The sequence below is a fragment of the Piliocolobus tephrosceles genome, chromosome 9, assembly GCF_002776525.5.
Source record: "Piliocolobus tephrosceles isolate RC106 chromosome 9, ASM277652v3, whole genome shotgun sequence".
Taxonomy (NCBI): Eukaryota; Metazoa; Chordata; class Mammalia; order Primates; family Cercopithecidae; genus Piliocolobus; species Piliocolobus tephrosceles.
The window spans coordinates 100,521,858-100,541,435 of NC_045442.1; the positions used below are offsets into that span (position 1 = coordinate 100,521,858).

Here is a 19,578-nt window from a genome sequence, read left to right on the forward strand (position 1 = left end):
AATTCCTTTCTGCCTCCTAGAAGACTTTGTTAATCATTTCTTCTTGCCTTCATTTTCAGTCTTCTCATTCTTTTTCTTCAAGCTTATTGAAAGAAGAGTCTACATATGCTGCCTTCATTTTTTCCCCTCCCATTTATTCCTTAAATTCCTTGCAATCTGGATTTTGTTCCTTCTAGTAGGAAACCTTCCCTTTCTGTCAACAACAATGACCACTTGATTCCCAAATCCTTTGCCAGTGTCTTTTGTTTTCTGGATTTTCTATTCTCTGTTTCATTTGTTTGCACATTATTCTTTATTATTTCCTTCCATCTGCTTGCTTAGGTTTAGTTTGCTTTTCTTTTTGTAGGTTCTGTCTTCTTAAGGTGGAAGATTAGATTATCCACTTGAGATCTTTCTTTTTTAATATAGGCTTTTATAGCTACAAATTTCTTTCTGAGTACTATTTTCTTTAGCTGTATCCAATAAATTTTGGTATGTTGTGTTTTAGTTTTCACTAATCTCAACGTATTTTCTAATTTTCTCTCTGATTTCTTTGACCTATTGGTTATTTAGGAGTGTGGTTCCCCTACCCATCTTTGTGAATTTCCTAAAATTCCTTCTGTTACTGATTGTATTATAATTGCATTCCATTGTTTCAGAGAATATTCTTTGTGTGATTAATCTCTGTAAATTATTGAAGGTTGTTTATGGCCTAGCATGTGATTTCTTTTGGAAAATGTTTCATATGCACTTAAGAATGCATATTGCCTTGTTGGGTGGAGAGTTAGGTAGTCATCTGTAGCGCTAGTTGTCTTACTGTGTTGTTCAAATCTTTTGTGTTCTTGTTGATTTTCTTCCTGGTGGTTTTATCTAGTATTGAAAGAGGGTTAGTCTCCAATTATTATTTTTGAGTTGTGTATCCCTTCAACTCTGTCTTTTCTTCCTTCTGTTGTTAGGTGCATATATGCTTCTAATTGTTATATTTTCCTGATGGATTGACCCTTCTGTCATTATGAAGTGTTTCTCTTTATTTCTATTAATATATTCTTGTTTTAAAATCTATTTTGCCTGATTCTTTTATGTTTACTGTTTGTATGGTATAGCTTTTACTTTCAACCTATTTGTATGATTGAATCTAAAATGTGTTTTATATAGATTTTATATAGTTGGGATCATTGTTCTTTTTCTTTTAAAAAAATACAGCCTGATAATCTTTCTTTTGATTAGATTGCTTAATCTGTTCACATTTAATGTAATTACTGACATAGTTGGATTTTTGTATGCAGTTACGAATTTTGTTTTCCATAGGTCTCAAGTCTTTTTTGTTCTTTCCTTTCTTGCCTTCTTTTGGATTAAGTAGATGTATTGTAGTGTGATGTTTTAATTCCTTTGCTACTTTTTAAAACATATATTTTGAATTATTAGTGGTTGCTCCGGGGTTTACAGTGTACATCTTAATTTATAAGAATTTCATTTCTGATTTATACTTACTTTCAGCAAAATAGACTTCCTCTATTAGCTCCATTTCCCTCCCCAACTTTTTTGTGCTATTATTGATGTACCTATTATGTCAAACCCAACAATACACTGTTGTAATTTTTACTTTATGTCTTTTGAAGAAGCTGAGACAAGGGAGAGCAAGTACATATTTATAGTTAGTTGTATTGACCTCTCTATTTTTCATTTTCTTTACATATTTCTGCATATTTGAGTTAGCTCTGGGGTCATTTTCTTACTCCCATAGAACTCTGTTCTCATCTGCTTCATTTGTACTGTTATTGTCTAAATATGTAACAGTGAATGTTGTTAGCCCAATAATAAAATTATAGCTACAGTGTTTTATTGAATTATTCTTTAAATCAGTTAAGAGAAGAAAGGGGAAGAATTATGCAATTACAGTCTCTTTTGCAATTATGTACGTAATTTCCTTTACTGGCACGCTTTGTTTTTTGGGGCTTCCAATTACTGTTTGGTGTTACTTGCTTTTAGCCTGAAGAATTTCCTTTAATATTTCTTGTGAAACAGATATTCTAGCAATAAATTCTCTGTTTTTATTTTCCTGGGGATGCCTTAATTTCACCTTTATTTAAAAATACAGTGTTGCTAGATATTAGAGTCATAATTCACAATATTTTACTTTAGCACTTTGAATATTTAATTCCATTGCTTTCTGCCCTCGCTTATTTCTAATGAGAAGTCAGTTGTTAGTCTTATTGGGGACTCCTTTGTGCTTGTCTGGTCATTTTGCTCTTGCTGCTTTCAAGATTTTCTCCTTGTCTTTGGCTCTCAAGATTTTGCCTATAATGTGTCTGGAAGTATATCTTTTTGTATTTATCCTATTTAGAATTTGTTGAGCTCCTTGGGAGATGTGTAGATTAATATTTCTTTTTCTTTTATCAAATTTGGAAAGATTTCAACCATTATTTATGTATTTTTTATTCTTTTTCTTTCATTCTTTTTTTTTTCCCTGTCTCTGAGACAGGGTCTCACTCTGTCACCCAGGCTGGAGTATAGTGGCATGACCTTAGCTCACTGCAGGCTCCACCTCACTGTGGGCTTAAGCAGTCCTCCCACCTCAGCCTCCTGAGTAGCTGAAACTACAGGTGTGTTTCACCCTACCTGGTTAATTTTTAATATTTTTTATAGAGACAGGGTCTCAACATGTTTCCCAGGCTGGTATTGAATTCCTTGGCTGAAGCAATCCTCCCACCTCGGCCTTCCAAGGTGCTGGAGTTACAGATATGAGCCACCATGCCTAGCCTTATTATTTCTTTAAATATTTCTCCCTGTTTTTTCTCCTAATGGCATCTATTTTAGTCCATTTTCTGTTACTGTAACAGAATACCAAAGACTAGTTAATTTATAAGGAAAAGAAATTTATTTTTTATGGTTCTGGAAGCTAAGAAGTCCAAGAGCATGGTGCGAGCCTCTGGTGAGGACCTTGCTAGTCGGAATTCTCTACAGAGTCCCAAGGTGGCACACAGCATCACATGCTGAGAGGGCACATGAGTGAGAACCAAACTGGATTTTATAACAGATGCATTCTTGTGATAGCTAACCTACCTGCTTGATAACCCATCAATCCAGTAACTTATTAGTCTACTAATCCATTCATGAGAGCAGAGCCCTCATGACCCAGTTACCTCTTAAAAGTACTACTTCTCAATACTTCTGCATTCAGGACCAAGTTTCCAATACAGTGAACCTTTGGAGAACACATTTAAACCACAGCATTCCACCCTGGGCCCCCAAAATTTATGTCCTTCTGGTGTTTAAAAATACATTCATTCCATCCCAGTAGCTCCAGAGTCTTCATTCATTCTATCATGCACTCAAAAGCCCAAAGTTCCAAGTCTCATGTAAATCAGATTTGAGTGAGACATATGGTGTAATTTGCCTTGAGGCAGATTCTTTTCAGCTGTGAGCCTATTAAATCAAACAAGTTACCGACTTCCAAAATATAGTGGTGGAGCAGGCATAGGACAGACATTGCCATTCCAAAAGGGAGCACCAGGAAAAAATTAAGGAGTAACAGGTCCCATGTAAAACGAAAACCCAACAAGGAAAACAACGTTACATCTTACAGCTGGAGAATAATCTCCTTTGACTCCATGTCCTGCTTCCTGGGCACACGGGTGCAGGGTTGGGCCTGAAAGCCTCAAGTGACTCCACCCCCATGGCTTTACTATGCTCAATCCATATGTCAGCCCTTGTAAGTTACAGTTGGGTGCCTGTGGCTTTCGCAGGTTGGACCTGCACGCTGATGCTATAATTCTGAGGTCTCAGCAGCATTCCTGCTCCCACAGCTCCATTAGGCATTACTTTAGTGGGGACTCTGCCATGGCCTTGCTTCTGGCTGTACTAGGCATTGCCCTATGGGGGGCTCTCAGCAATGGGTCCACTCTTATGACAAGTCTCTGCCAGGGCACCAGTCTTTTTGGTATATTCTTTGAAATCTGGGTGAAACTACCATAGCCCCACATCTCTTACATTCTGTACACCTGCAGAATTAGCACCTTGTGGATGCCACCAAAATTTATAGCTTGTGCCTTCTATAGTGGTGAGTTGAGCCACACCTGCTGCTACTTGGGTCATGGCTGGGGCAACCACAGAGCCTTGCTCTGGGGAGCAGGGAGCAGAGTCCTGAGGCAGTCCTGGACAGTGGGCTGTGCAGAATGCCATGGATGCCATGGGCTCCCCCAAAATCATTCTGCACACCTAGGCCTCTGGGCCTCTGATGGGAGGAGCAGCTTCAAAGGTGTGTGAAATGCCTTTTGGAGTCTTTCTCTAATTGTCCTGATAAATAGTCTCTTGGTCCCTTGTATCAATATGAATCTCTTTAGCAAATGGTTCCTAGGCCTCATTCTTGGTTTCCTTTCCTAAACAAGCTTTTTAAATTCTACATAGCCAGCCTGAGGAGAGTTTTCCAAATCTTTCCACTTTGCTTTTCATTTGATTATAAATTCTGTCTTTGTCATCCCTTTGCTCCCAAATCTCACCTGTGTCTTGAGTGTTTTGCTGCTAGAAATTTCTTCCACCCCATATGCTAGTTCATCACTCTCAAGTCCAGCATTCCACAAACCCCTAGGGCATGGACATAGCCTCGAGGTATGTCAGGCTGTTTGCTGCTTTGTGACAAGTATGGCCTTTAGTCCAAGTTCTAGTACCTTGCTCCTCATTTCCATCTGAGGCCTCTTCAGAATGAACTTTACATATTTCTGTTAACATTCTGGTCATGAGCACTTAAGTAATCTCTAAGAAGATTCAGGCTGGGCGAGTAGCTCACACCTGTAATCCCCGCACTGTGGGAGGCCGAGGCAGGCAGATCACCTGAGGTTTGGTGTTTGAGACCAGGCTGGCCAACATGGCAGAACCCCTCCTCTACTAAAAATACAAAAATTAGCGGGACTTGGTGGTGCATGCCTGTAATCCCAGCTACTTGGGAGGCTGAGGCAGGAGAATCGCTTGAACCTGCAAGGCGGAAGTTGCAGTGAGCTGAGATTGTGCCATTGCACTCCAACCTGGGTGACAGAGTGAGACTCTGTCTCAAAAAAAAAGAAGATTCAGAATTTCTCTAGTCGTTTTCAGAACTGTCACCAGAATCACCCTTAAGGCTCCATTTATGGCAATACGGGTTTTTTCTATCCAGCTCCTCCATAGTCTGCCAGCTTCTACCCATTACCCAGTTCCAAAGCTGCTGCTTCATTTTCAGATATTATAGCAAAAGTTCTACATCTTGGTACCAGTTTTATGTCTCAGTCTGTTTTCTGTTGCTGTACATAGACTTTAATGAAGTTGAGGATACCTCTGAATCACCTGGTGGGCTTGTTATAATAAAACACAGATTACTGGGTCCTATGCCCAAACCTTCTGATTCAGGAGGTTGGAGGTTGGACCTGAGGGTTTGTATTTCTGGCAAGTATCTGAGTGAGGCTGAGGCTGCTCATCTGGATAACCTACTTTCAATGTTTGGTTGCATCTTTTTTTGTGATCCTAGCAGCCATTTATATGTATTATTTGCATCTATTCATTCATTAAGGTGTGAAAAATGGTAATATTCTAATTCTTTTTACTCTTTTTCATTTATTCATTGGAATATTTTTATAAAGAGATACATGTTCTTATCTCTTAGTTGGTTACCCAGTGATAGAGTTCACAAAAGAAAGGTAACATAAATTCTTGATTTTTCCCCTTTGATATATATTTTTTAAGATAATGAATTGGTTCTCTATCATCTCTTAAAGGTGACCAGTTTTTTAAGAATATTATTATGAACTTTTAGAATTTAATGTATTAGTTTAATCCATTTCAAGTATTACCATCATTGAAGCTCAAATGACTCCATCTTTGGCTAATGGAAGCCTCTTAAAGTTAGCTCCTGAGTCCTAGATTCAGCTATTTCTCTTAGAAGCCCTACTGTTTAAGGGGTGATCATGTTTTCTCTCAGCCCTTTCTGTAGACAGAAATCAGAAGTATGTGCACCTATTTAAGATAAAATAAAAGTATTTCATAAATTTATATTGATGCTTCCAATTGAAACTTGAGACTATGGTGGAGACGATAGTGTGTTTAAATTTTCTTTCTGTATCTCTTTCCTCTGCTTTCAAGGATATGAGTGATTATAGAACTGGAAAGTTCCACAATTATTCATTTATTTTTATCCTATAGCGTACACACAACAGTCTCAGAATGACAACACTACAGTATTACTGAAAACATTAAAATGCATATTTTTGCATACATTCTCACCCCCTTAATCGCATTTAGGACTGGGGATGTCTTCTGAGACTTGAGTTTATTGAGCAACCATTTAAAGCATCTTCTCTGTCTCATACTCACTGCTAGAAAGGGGATACAAAGAGGTGTAAGATATGTCCCTGTTCTCTAAAAGCTAAGGGTCAGGGTTACTGGGTTATGTATCATTCCGGTATAGGAAGATGTGGCCATAGAATCTGGGATTCTGTTCTTCTTTAAAAGAAGTTAATGTTAATGTTAATTCTTCTTTACTTGCATGTTTCTTAAAATAAAACCCTTTCTCTCTACTCTTATCAGGGAGCAGCTTCCTTTTGGTGGAGCTCATTAATACTTTCTAATCTCCCTTACGTAGTGTATTATTAGTCAGGGTTCTCCAGAGAAACAGAACAAGAGAAAGATATAGAGTTTATTTTAAGGAATTGACTCACAGAATTTTGGGAGTTGGCAAAGCAACTGTGTAGAATACAGGCAGCAGGCTGTATATTTAAGGAAGAGTTGATAATAGTCCTGAGTGTAAAAATTGCAAAATAGGCTAGTAGGCTGGAAACTCAGCATTTCTATGTTATCATCTTGATGTAAACTTGCATCTTCTTCAGGTAACTTTTATCTTCGCTGGTAAGGCCTTCATCTGATTGGATAAGGCCCACCACAGTATGGAATCTGTTTTATTTCAAGTCAACCAATTATAAATGTTAATTACATCCACAGAGACCTTCACACAGCATCTATATTAGTATTATACCAAACAGCTGGCCATGATAACCTGTCCAAAGTGACTCATAAAATTAACTATCACATCTAGGTTAACTGTTTATTGCCCAAATTGATATTCTTTCTGAAAAACAAGAAAATTATTTAATTTTATTACTTGACTGACAAATTGGTTTCATCATATTGGCAAACATATAAAATAGTCCTATTAAGGAATTATTTTAAAAATAAAGTTATTTCTAAGACATATTAAGATATAGCTATATTCATTAAAGCAAAACAACTGTTTTAACATTAAAAATAACAAATATAATTCTCAGTAAAAGTTCATATACATTAGTTTCTTAGCTCTAATTTGTATCTAATATATAAGCTCTCTGTATTGGAAAAAATATTTTAAAAATATAGTTGTATTATCTTTAATTGCTTCATAAAATCAGTCTTTTTCAAGTTGCATTTTGTGATTGCTACATTTGAAATTATTGATTTTTTCAAGTTACTATTTTCTATATAAATTGTGATTTTTAAATTTGAGAATGTAACCTCTATGTTGATAATGAGGTACCTGGTAAGTTCAAAGCAAATTCTATTATATTTTTATTTTGTAATAGTTTAATATGCAAATATTCTGGCACATATATTTTCACAGCAACTGTTAAAAAAAACAGTAAACTCTATTTACAGCACTTTTATTCAACAAAATTTTTATGACAAAGCTTGTCAAATAAATTGTGTCTGTTATGGAAATATTTTAAACATCTTAACCAAATTTAGATGCTGCTAAATTGTAGGCATTCTCAAGTTCATTTTATTCTAGTGCATAATATAAACTTATTTAAGTAAAAAAATAAGTTCTCCATAAAAATTAAATCTTGAATGAAAGATTTCTGTCTTAGTTTGGGCTGCTGTCTCAAAATACCACATACTGGGTGGCTTAAACAACAATTCATTTCTCATGGTTCTGAAGGCTGGAAAGTCAAAGATCAAGGGACCAGCAGATCAGTTTCTGGTGAGGGCCTGCTTCCTGGTTTGCAGACCTGGTTTGATCTCATTATGTCCTCACATGGCCCTTCTTGGGTGTGTGCACTTGGATGGGGGTGGTGGGGGTAGAGAGAGAGATCTGTTTCTTTTTATAACAGCATTAATCTCATCAGGAGGGCCTCACCAACATGACCTAATCTAACCCTAATTAAAGGCACTACCTCTGAATACCATCACATTGGGTATTAGGGCTTCAGCATAAGAATTTAAGGTGACACAAACATTTAGTCTATAGCTGTTTTCAACTGACTTTGAATGTAATGTTTGAATGAAAATCATCTGTTATGTTGATGATTTTACAAAGTCTAAGCCTCAAAGAATTCTAAGCTAGATAACAAAAAGAGAAAACATGGACTGTCATGCTGAAATATTTTTCTAAATTCAGCATCAACTTTGTCACAAATATTTTAGTTCTTTTTTTTTTTTTAGATGGGTGTGTACTCTGTTGCCCAGGCTGAAGTGCAGTGGTGTGATCACAGCAGCAGTCCTCCTATCTTGTCCTCCCAAAATGTTGGAATTACAGGTGTGAGCCACCACACCCAGCCTTAGTTCAATTTTTTTAACCCTATGTGTGTGTGTAAGCATTTGTAAATTTTGATTGGTAGAATGTAACATCTTTTGTGGATGCAGTTGTGAAATATGTTTCCTCCAATTTTGATTGGTAATATATTGCAGTTTATATGGGCACAGTTGTGAATTATATGTGAACCACAGCCAAGTCCAAGTTTATTTCTGTTACATCATTTTTAGAATTTAATAAGATCATTGTTCTTTCTATGATGCTGTGCTCAAGCAAAGTTTGTAATTGTGTTATCACTGTAAAAACAAATAGAGTTGACCCTTACTATTCACAGATTTTGCTTTCATGAATTCGTCTGCCTACTACAGATTGAGCATCTCTGATCTAAAATCAGAAATGCTCTAAAATCCTAAACTTTCTGAGTGCCAACATGATGCTCAACACAGTCCTCAGGGGTCATGTGCAAATGAAATACTCATTGGAGCATTTTGGATTTCAGAGTTTTAGATTAGGGATACTCAGTAAGTACAGATGTTTCAAAATTTTTAAAAACCCTAAATTCAAAACACTTCCGACCCCAAACATTTCAGGTAAGGGATACTGAACCTGTCAAAATTTATTTGTAACTGCAAAATCAATACTCATGACACTAGTCATTCAACTGAGTGCATGACTACAAATGGTACAGAATGGTGAAAATTTTGGATTGCTCAACACATTCCTAGTTGACAGGCTGATTTCCTTCAGCTCTCATACAGTAAACAAGTCTCCTTTTTTGGGTTTATATAGTGCTATGATTTTTGCTTTTTTAGGCTTCTTTGTGATTTCTGTGTTTAAAATGACTACTCAGTGTGGAACTGAAGTGCTGTATATTGCTCCTAAGTGCAAGAAGGCTGTGATGTGCCTTAAGAAGAAAATACACATGATAGATAAACTTACAGTGCTGTTGGCTATGAGTTCAGTGTTAGTGACTCCACAGTAAACAGCCATACATTGCTTAACAACAGGGTTAAATTCTGAGAAATGTATCATTTGGTGGTTTTGTCATTGTGAAAATATCATAGAGTGTGCTTATATGAATCTATAGCTTACTACACATGTAGGCTATGTGGTAAAGCCTATTGTTCGTGGACTACAAACCCGTGCGGTGTGTTACTATACTGAATTCTGTAGGCAATTTTAACACAATAGTAAATATTTATGTATCTAAACAGAAAATATACAGCGAAAATATAGCTTGATAATCTTATGGGACCACCTCCATCATAGATGCAGTCTGTTGTTGACACATCGTGCAGTGGATGACTATATATTAATCAGGTATCTTGAAACAGAACTATACATAAAATGAGGTTATGTTTGGTCAGCTAATTAAAATGTAATCAGAGGCTCTCAGGAGCTCTCAGGAACACAACCCTGAATTTCTCTTATGAGTAAACAATTTGGTATTCCCTAATTCAGTATTCGTGGTGACTTCATAGACCATAACTACTGTGAATAATGAGAACCAACAGTAATTTTGTCTTTGTTGTTGAACTTCTAAACTGATTTTTAAGTAGCAATTAAAGCAATGTCACGTGTTTCATATTCTACAGAATGAACTTCCAACAGCTTTACTTTGGTTTCATGAATTAGATGAAATCATCAAACCATTATTGGAATTAACTGATTTTTCTAGTTGGTACATTTTCTGATACTGACAGAAAGCTGGCAACATTTAACTGTGAGTTTTTCTGTTAATGGAGCCAACCAGATATCACTTTACTTTGATGATGTAAAAAAGATACTTTAGAATCAGAACTAAGTGCATTTTTTAAAAAAGTAATTTGATCTAGATGAAAAGCCATGCTTTAGAGAGTAATATGTAAAACACTTTCTCTATCTGCTTTCATTAAATCTGTGTCTTTAAGCTAGCCATGAGCAGGGACAGCAGTCAGTACTCAGTATTTCCTCTGCGTCCTTTCAAGACTGGAGGAGTTAGCTGTCCTTACCTGCTCCTGCCTGAGAACACTTTTTCTGCAAGGTGCCTGGGTGCTGTCTTTAAGAATGAAGTATCAGTTACAGTACATTTAGAAATGGGTTACTGCGAGGTGTCTTTCAGATTTAACCACATGTGAAATTGACAACTGGCTTCATTGCACATGTATCTCACACGGCTTAATGAGGTTATGGCAGAGCCTAAAAGTATAAATAAGTCCCAGCCTATTTTAATGGTATCATTAAAAAAAATCATTAGAAAATGAAAAACCCGGCCGGTCGCGGTGGCTCACGCCTCTAATCCCAGCACTTTGAGAGGCCGAGGCAAGTGGATCATGAGGTCAGGAGATCAAGACCATCCTGGCTAATACGGTGAAACCCCATCTCTACTAAAAATACAAAAACTTAGCCAGGCGTGGTGGTGGGCGCCTGTAGTCCCAGCTACTCGGGAGGCTGAGGCAGGAGAATGGCATGAACCCAGGAGGCAGAGCTTGCAGTGAGCCGAGATTGTGCCACTGTACTCCAGCCTGGGCGACAGAACAAGAAAGACTCCATCTCAAAAAAAAAAGAAAGAAAATGAAAAACCCAGGACAAATGGTAAATTGGTGGGATGGTGGGACAATGGCCATAAATTGGGACTGTCTCAGGCAAACTGACACACTTTACCAGACATTTGTCCTTTCAAAAATCTTTGAATCCCAAACTCTTGATTACTGTTTTCCTGTCAAAAAGGCTGTACCCTGAATATGAATCACTTGTTTGTGACTATTTAGTAATTTCCACAGCATTATGCACATGGAAAAGAATGTGAAGCATTCTTCTTATCCAGTTTTATTCATTGCGGCATTTCTTTTTTTCTGGAACATTTTCTATTTATCTTAAAACTTTTATTAAATTTTGCATGCTTTCATTTTTAAACTAAAGACATGTAATCAACTATGGAATTATTTTCTTCTACATTATTTCTTTTGTTATCTTAATAAAAATACACAGCAATTAGAAATGAAACTTGAAAATAAGGTACTATTTACATATATTTGATAAAAATGGATTATCTGAATATGATTATAATAATACTTTGTATTCTGTTACAGAATTAATTAAAAGGATTTATGGTATATCTTATGACTCTACAGGAGCCTTGGGATATAGGTAAGTGACCAGAAGCATTTCTTGAAGAGACATTTCTGAAACATTAAGTAATTTGATCTCACAGGTTCCTGGCAAAGTAGACAGTGGGGCATATCTTACTTCAGCAATTTACCTCTTTTCTCTTCAATATAACATTTGTAGAAATACTACATTTACATGAATCTTCATGTAATATTTCCCTAATAGCTAAAAAATCATATTTTCCAGGGAATTTTAGGCTTATTTTCTATAATAATTATAATGAGACATAGGAGTGTGGCATGTAGCAAAACTTAAAGCATTAAAAAAAATAACTAAGTGCAATATGGTACCCTGGGTTATACCTAGGAACTAAACGAAGACATTAGTAGAAAAACAGGTGAAATATAAATGAAGTCTATATTTCAGTTAATAGTAATCAATTAGAAATTAACCAGTGTTAATTTCTTAGTTTCGACAAATGTCCCGTGGTTATGTAAGATGTTTAACTTTATGGAAAACTGGATGAGGGGTATATAGGAATGCTATAGTATTTTTATATCTATCTTCTAAATCTAAAATTATTTCAAAATAAAAATTTACTTGAAGCACAAAAGTCAGAGTTTATTGATTTAAAATGTATAGTTTAGAAATAGATTTTCTGGACTATGGTTTAAAAGAATTAAAAAATTAATTTAAAAAATCCAGATTACATAAAAATGATTCAAGGAAATACATGGCTATAGGTTTCATTTTTCAGTTTATAGGAAGTATGCAATTTTATTTTTTTTTAACATTGGTGATATGGTTTGGATTAGTGTCCCTGCCCAAATCTCATGTCAAATTGTAATTTCCAGTGTTGGAGGAGGGATCTGATGGAAGGTGATTGGATCATGGGGGCGAAATTCTTTCTTGTTGTTCTTGTGATAGTGAGTGAGTTCTCATGAGATCTGGTTGTTTAAAAGCGTGTAGCACCTCCCCCTTCACATTCTTCCTCTTGCTCCGGCCATGTAAGACGTACCTGCTTCCCCTTTGCCTTACGCCATGGTTGAAAGTTTCTTGAGGCCTCCCCAGCCATGCTTCCTGTACAGGTCGAGGAACCATGAACCAATTAAACCTCTTTACTTTATAAATTACCCACTCTTGGATCATTCTTTATAACAATGCAAGAAAAGACTGATATAATGGGCATGGTGTTTGCGGACATCTCCTCGTACTTGGTGACAGGCTTTCTCTTTGATGCTTTCAGCCACTTGTGTTTTTTGGTCCTTTTGTGTAACTTTTTCTGTTATTCCAAGCAGGCCCTTTAAATGGTTCCCAGTACACTTCTTTTCTTTAGTGTATTGTTTAGAGACGAAAGTCCAATAATGTGACTCAGTGGTTTGGAGACCCCATTAGTATAGTTTTGTTCAGTCACACTACTTGAGCTTCTAGGTCAAGTAGTAGACACAGTAGACCTATTGTTAATGAGTATGAATAAAGATGAACATAACTCTTACATAGCCATTTCTGTAATTGAGCTAAAATAATACAGAATTTATTGCTGTCAGATAATAAAATTCTCAGTTTCTAAAATGGACTCTAGCATGATAACTATTTTAAATTTCTATAAATATTAAAAGACTTATAAGAAGGAAACTTTGTAGTTTGCCAAAACTCTTATGTAACTTTTCATTAATAAAAGTAAAGTAGCCACGCAGGTCTTATGGATGGTTTCCTGCTTCTGCTGACAAATTTAATGATTTTAGTTAAATTTCATAAAGGGAAATATAAATATATTATACTTAAAGGATATAGACACTTAAAACAGCAGACCCATGCCTGAATAACTCTTGCAGAATAATTGTCCAGCTTCAAAATTTCTGTTTTGCTTGGTAGTCTTTAGTCAGAATTGGTGTTAACAGTCTCATGTTAATAGAATTACAGTTAATGGAATTATAATCTATTTTTTAGTTGTTTAACATGATTGTGCTAACCTTGGTTGGGAAGTTTAGAAAAAGACAGGATCGTTTTCTCAGGCCAAGTTTAAATTACATTGATCATGTAATAGTTCACACAAAACAAGCAAACAAGAAAAACTTGTATTATTCTGTGCTAGAAGAGCATTAAAAGTGTTGTTTTTAGGGACATGCTTACCATTCAGCTGATTGTAACTTGTGGTCATCAAAGTGTAAATAAGAATAGCTAATATATATTGAACATTTTTGTTTTTTTTTTTTTGAGATGGAGTCTTGCTCTGTCGCCCGTGCTGGAGTGCAATGGCACAATCTCAGCTCGCTGCAACCTCCACCTCCTGGGTTCAAGTGATTCTCCTGCCTCCGCCTCCTGAGCCGCTGGGATTACAGGCATGTGCTGCCACGACCAGCTAATTTTTTTGTATTTTTAGTAGAGACAGGGTTTCACCATGTTGGTTAGGCTGGTCTCAAACTCCTGACCTTGTGATCTGCCTGCCTCGGCTTCCCAAAGTGCTAGGATTACAGGTGTGAGCCACCACGCCTGGCCTGAACATTTTCTATGTACCAGGCACTTTACTTACATTATCTCATATAATCTTCACAATTACCTATGAGATAGGTTGGAATTCCCTTTACAGATGAGGCTGAGAGAGAACAGCTATCTCCAGTCTAATTCTGAGGTGGGGAGGTGGACAGAACAAGTGCCTATTATGTAGTACAGTACCTGCTGTTTATTTATAATATAAACAGCTCCCAGGAAACGCTGTCATGTTTCCACAGATGTGTAGTAAACTTCAGATTACTTCAGCTTTTCTAGGTAAGAGTATCTGATCACACTGGGTGACCTAGAGTGGATTCTCCTGGGGTGAACAGCCTGGAGTCAGGACTTGTGTTTCTTGTCTAACTTTGTTCTGGCTCATTCTGCAGTCCCCAACATGTCAGTTGTTCCCTGTCACCTGATTAATTGCCGAACACTCACTCATTGTGTGCTTCACTGATCACATGCCAAGAACTTTTGGCAGTTCTGGGGAACATGCTCTCCACATGCCTCCTGGTAGTTGTTGGACAACTAGATGTTCCTAGTTGTTGTAAGAACTTTGATCCAGAACCTGCAACACATGCCAGAGACCAGGGATGGGGTAATTGAGCAGCTGATGGGTGAAATGTAGCTATTCAGATTGTTAGTTGGTCAGGAGTCAGAAATAGAGTAGGCATGTGACTCTAAAAAGTGGTTTTTGAAGAGGATTATGATGGTTGGCTATGGACTTCATAGTTTGTAGACATAAAATAATTCTAACTTCTTTTTGAGGAAGAGTCATAAAAATACAAAATCTCCTTTGCTATCTTCTCTTTATGATCTCTAAAAGTTGACATTTCTCAGGGCTCAGTCCTTAGCCTTCTATATTTATTTTCCACACAATCTCATGTGATCTCTTGTTTTAAATGCCATCTGTTCTCCCAAATTTACAATTTCTTTACTTTGGTCTCTCCCAGGAGTTCTAGACTTATTTTTATGTCTTTTCAACATCTCCATTTTGGAGTCTAATAAACATTTCAAACTTAATATGTCTAAAATGTAAATCTTGAACTTTTCTCCCTGTGTGAATGATATATGCAGTTGTTCCAGGCCAAAAACTCAAAGTCATGTTGGACTTTTTCTTTCATATCCCATATCCAGTCCATTAGTAAGGCTTATATGCCTTCCTTTCAAAATGTATCCCAAATTACCCCTACCCCACTCCTCACCCTTACTGTCCTATTATAAGTCACTGTCATAAGTCGCCTAGGTGATAATAATCATCTTCTAACTGGCCTTCCTTATCTCCTCATTGTATCTCTCCATTCAGTCCTCCATATAGGAGTAAAAGGTGTTTTTTTTTGTTTTTGTTTTTGTTTTTTTTAATGTTAAACAGTTTCTGTCATTCCTCTGTTCAGAACCCTTTGGTGGCTACCCAGCACACACAGGTTAAAATGTTGTCTCACATGTTCTACCAGACCTGCTGACTTTATCTCCTGTCACTCACTCTCTTGCTCACTCTCCTCTAGCCACACTTGCCTTCTTGCTGTTCCTTAGATACTCCCAAGTCCATTTGTAATCAGCTAACTTCCCCCAGTTCTGTGATCCCACACCCCTCACTCCAACCAGTCTAGCCTGGTACCAGTGGAGGTAGATTTAGAGAGAAGAAAAGTGCACATCTAATATTCTCTAACACATGCAGTGGTAGAGTCACAATAAAAATATTACAGCTTTAGCATTCCTAGTTTCTGTAATTTGAATTGCTTTTAAGTGTAAGAGGGACTGGATTTAGAGCTACAGAATGTCATAGCTAGAAGCAATAGGGAAAAGTTACAGAGAGATTTCTGCTCAGTTTAAAGAGTGCTACAAAGAGACTTAGACTCTCACACAATAATAGTGGGGAACTTTAACACCCCACCATCAATATTAGACCAAGCGGTCCAGATCTGTCAAAGATCAGATGGTTGTAGATGCATGATGTTATTTCTGAGGCCTCTGTTCTGTTCCATTGGTCTATATATCTGTTTTGGTACCATACCATGCTGTTTTGGTTCCCGTAGCCTTGTAGTATAGTTTGAAGTCAGATAGCGTGATGCCTCCAGCTTTGTTCTTTTTACTTAGGATTGTCTTGGCAATGCGGGCTCTTTTTTGGTTCCATATGCATTTTAAAGTAGTTTTATCCAATTTTGTGAAGAAAGTCAGTGGTAGTTTGATGAGGATAGCATTGAATCTATAAAAACTTTGGGCATTATGGCCATTTTCACGATATTGATTCTTCCTATCCATGAGCATGGAATGAAAGCTGAAATTACTCCTTGTTCCATAAGCTACAGGATGGATATCATGTTAGCAGGCATGTAAACAACATTAATGTCCTTGTACATATCCATTAGAGCTGTTGGGTGACTAGGTGCATTTTCATTGAGCAATAATATTCTGAAAGGAATCTTTTTCTCTGAACAGTGACTCTCAACAGTGGGCTTAAACTATTCAGTAAACCATACTGTAAACAGACATGCTGTCATCCAGGCTTTGTTGTTCCATTTACAGAGCAGAGTAGATTTAGCATAATTATTCACAGCCCTAGTGTAATTCTTAATGGCCTCAGTGCAAATGAAACAGCCTTATATTCAAAGAAGATGCCATATAAGACTTCCATAGCTAGAGAGGGAAAGTCAATGCTTGGCTTCAAAGCTTCAAAGAGAAGCTGACTCTCTTACTAGGGGCTAATGCAGCTGGTGACTTGAAGTTGAAGCCAATGTTCATTTACCATTTTGAAAATCGTATATACTAGAAATATGGATAAACTTCAAAATCATTATACTAAGTAAAATAAGCCAGATACAGAACACCACAACTGATTCCATTTATTGCTCTAAGTTAGTATATCAGAAGTGTGGGAAAATATACATTTACTGTATGGTGACAAACAGTGGATAAGTTATTGCATGCAGCTAAGGGTGGGTTGTGATTGATCTGGAGGCAGTACAAGGGAACTTTTTGGGATGATGGTTGTGTTCTATATCTTGATTCTGGCAGTAATTATGTGGAGATATAAATTTGTCCACGCCCACTGAAAAGTACACTTAAAATTTATGTATTTTATTGTATATAAACTATTATCTCAGTAACATTGCTTAAAAAAACCCAGTACACAAATTTTGAAAGTTATTTTACTAGCAAAAGATTAACTTCTGTCTAATGTTAGAAGACCTTTGTGTAATGCTAAAACTCAGTCACCCTGAAAAATCCCTTTAGATAAATCAGTGTATACAATATACATAAAAAAATGAATTAAAAGCCCTTAAATAAGGAAAGAGAGTATAGAGATGAATTCTCAATATACTTTCTAGTCTGTGGTTTGATGTATTGGAATCCTCAGAATGCACTGATGTACATTTCCAGTTTCTTGAATTGATGTTTGGTAATACCCTTGACACTAAGCAGCAGCCAGATAAAATGAAGTAATTACAATCTGTTCTTGGTTCTGCTTTCTTGTTCTTAACTTCTTGAGTTGAATTTTATTTCATGTTTTTTAACTAGAAAAACTGGTTAGAAGACATACCAGTATCCCTTAGAATCTTTTTTCTTTTTTTCTTTTTTTTTTGAGATGGAGTCTCACTCTGTCGCCCAGGCTAGAGTGCAGTGGCATGATCTCGGCACACTGCAACCTCTGCCTCCCAAGTTCAAGCAGTTCTCTGCCTCAGCCTCCCAAGTAGCTGGGACTACAGGCGCCTGCCACCATGCCCAGCTAGTTTTTGTATTTTTAGTAGAAACAGGGTTTCACCATATTGGCCAGGCTAGTCTTGAACTCCTGACCTTGTGATCTGCTAGCCTCAGCCTCCCAAAGTGTTGGTATTACAGGCGTGAGCCACTGCGCCCGGCCCAGAATCTATTCCTTCTTTTAGGAATGGATCCCCTAGAGTTTAGCTAAGCACATGACTGCCCATCTAGAAACTGTACTCCTCTGCTTCTTTTGCAGCAAAGTGTGGCTGTGTGACTAATGAGAGGTGAATGGTAATGTGTGTAAGGTCACCTCCTTTAAGACAAGCCACTTACCTTAGACTTTCTTTTTTCCTTTTCTGATGGCTGGGATGTTACACCAGTTACAGTAGCCATCTTAGTTGGGAACTACGTTGGAAACCACATGGAAGATGGCAGAGCCAGCCTGGGTCCACAAATGATCTTGTGAAACACACCTTCCCCTGTCACCCTGTATTTTGACATGAAAAAGAAGATTTTCTTTCTCACTTGAGCTACTTTTGAGTCTCTTCGTTATGGCAGAAAATTTATACACTAATATAAAATGGAAAGCATTTCAGAGTTTTAAGTTTTTCTTTATACTGTTTGGCTGTATTCTCTATATATTGGTATGGTATTCTCAAAGTAGTTTTTAAAATAGCATATGATTAAATGCCACGAGTTCCTTTTTGATTGATTATTTAGGAGAATGTTTTGCAAATTTCCAAGTTACTTTTAAGCTTTTGGTACTAATCATTAATAGAATACTATTAATAGAATGATTATTAATATATGGTATTCTAATTATTAATAGAATGATTATTAATATATGGCATTCTGCTTTTCTAGATTTTTATGGTTGTATGTCTGGACTAGCTTATAATCAGTTTTAGTAAAGTTACACAGACCTTTTTAAAGAAATTTTCTTCAGGAGATACCTAAATACTTACTATGTTGTTGAACTTTATTATTTTTTTTTTTGTCTGATCTCTCAAAGGCTTAAAGTTGTAAATCACTGATTTCTTCCATTAATTTTAATTATTTATATTTCTATAAGTTTTTATTTTGGTGTGTGTGTTAATGTGTTATTTACTGTCAACATCTCAATTGAGGATTATAGCTGTTATTAGAGTAATATGACTTCTTTCTTTTTTTTCATTAAATAAAGGGTCTTGCTTTGTCACCCAGGCTGGAGTACAGAGGCATGATCATAGCTCATTGCAGCTTCCAAACTCTAAGGCTCAAGCGGGCAGTCCTCCTGGCTAGCTAGGACTATTGTTGTGCCACCACACCTGGCTAATTTTTCTTTTTAATTTTTTGTAGAGACGGGGCCTTGCTATATTGCCCATGCTGGTCTTGAACTTCTGGCCTCAAGCAATCCTTCTGGCCTAGCCTCCCAAATTACAGGTGTGTACCACTGCACCCAGCCATGACTTTCTAATTTATGACTTGTGTTTTGTTTTAGCCGACATTGATGTTGCTACCTTAGTTTATATTTCTCCATAAATCTGTGCTTCCTGTTATATTTACACTTTCTTTGTCATTACTTTTATGTATGTTTCCTAAAAGTAGAACATAGTTAGATTTCATTTTTTATCCTAAAAAGAACTATGTTCTTTGTCCCTTAACAAATATTTAATGCATTTAAACTTGTTTCCAAATTGTTCTAATTGGTTTTACTTTATTGATCTTCTTTTCAGCTTTCTGTTTGAAATTCTTCCTTGTTTTCATTGGGTTTTGAATTTTTTGCTGTTTTAATTTAAAGTTTTATG

General features: G+C 36.5%; 1 long non-coding RNA gene across 2 annotated transcripts in view; it reads left to right on the plus strand.

The window, feature by feature from the left end:
• Positions 1–19,578, plus strand: part of LOC113219693 — a 113,832-nt gene that overhangs the window by 33,155 nt on the left and 61,099 nt on the right. The window contains exons 2-3 of one of the 2 annotated variants that reach the window (XR_003306657.1): positions 11,578–11,635; positions 19,130–19,213. This is a non-coding gene — a long non-coding RNA (uncharacterized LOC113219693). The remainder of the gene's footprint in view (positions 1–11,577; positions 11,636–19,129; positions 19,214–19,578) is intronic. The other variant, XR_003306658.1, reaches the window with a different exon arrangement.